The sequence below is a fragment of the Mastomys coucha genome, unplaced genomic scaffold (genome assembly GCF_008632895.1).
Source record: "Mastomys coucha isolate ucsf_1 unplaced genomic scaffold, UCSF_Mcou_1 pScaffold13, whole genome shotgun sequence".
In the NCBI taxonomy this organism is placed as follows: domain Eukaryota; kingdom Metazoa; phylum Chordata; class Mammalia; order Rodentia; family Muridae; genus Mastomys; species Mastomys coucha.
This window is the reverse complement of record NW_022196895.1, coordinates 1,984,221-1,985,173: the sequence shown is the minus strand read 5'-3', so window position 1 is coordinate 1,985,173 and position 953 is coordinate 1,984,221. Positions and strand designations below refer to the sequence as shown.

The 953-nt window shown below is 38.1% G+C and overlaps 1 protein-coding gene across 5 annotated transcripts in view; it reads left to right on the top strand.

The window, feature by feature from the left end:
- Window positions 1–953, top strand: part of Znf438 (zinc finger protein 438) — a 90,071-nt gene that overhangs the window by 5,045 nt on the left and 84,073 nt on the right. The gene's annotated exons all lie outside the window — the stretch shown is intronic.

Genomic DNA, 953 nt, shown 5'->3' with positions numbered 1-953 from the left:
CATGAGCTGACACCAGTATGGAATAGGGAGAAGCTCGAGACTACCTGTGAAAAGAGGTTGGTGGCCGGGAGTATAACACCTTTGAGAATGTTCTTGCATTAGTTTTGTTTCTGTTGTATAGTAAAACAAAACAAAACCAAAACAAAACCAAAAAACAAAAAATCAACAACAAACAAAGCCTTAAAGGAGAGGGTTTATTTTAGCTACAATTCCAGGTTACAGTCCATTATTGTATGGGATAAAAGCATCAAGAAGCTGCTGGTCACATCTACTGTCAAGGCAGATGAGAGATGAGCAGAGAGAGAATGCCTGTGTGCATGCTTACAAGTGATCATCTCCCTTCCCTTCATTCAGGAAATGGTACCATCCACATTCTTAGTGGGTCTTCCCACCTCCCCACCTCAATTAACATAATTAAAGATAATGCCCCACACACATAGCTATAGGTCAGCCTGAACTAGGCAACCCTCATTCAGGCTCTCTTCTCAAGTTATTCTAAACTATGTCAAATTGACAACCTAAACTGCTGTCATAGTGGGAAATATTTTAGATGTTAAAGTTTAAAGGACTGTAGACTGTCTGTTGGTTTGTCTGTTATTTATTTTTTATTTTGAAATTCCCACAATGAAATCCAGGGCCTCATACATGCTAAACAAGTTTTCTATCCCTACTCATAAAGCTGTTTTTCACTTATAGATTTATAATTGAGATAATTATAAATGCACATGAACTTTCAATAAGTAATATACATGACATACACTCTCCTTGGTTTCCCCTTAGTGGTTCTCAACACGTGGGTTATGACCCCTTTTGGGAGAAGGTCGAATGACTCTTTCACAGGGGTCACATAGCAGATATTCTGCATATTAGGAATTGACACTACAGTTCACAACAGTAGCAAAATTACAGCTATAAAATAGCAACAAAATAATTTTAGGGTTGGGAATCACCGC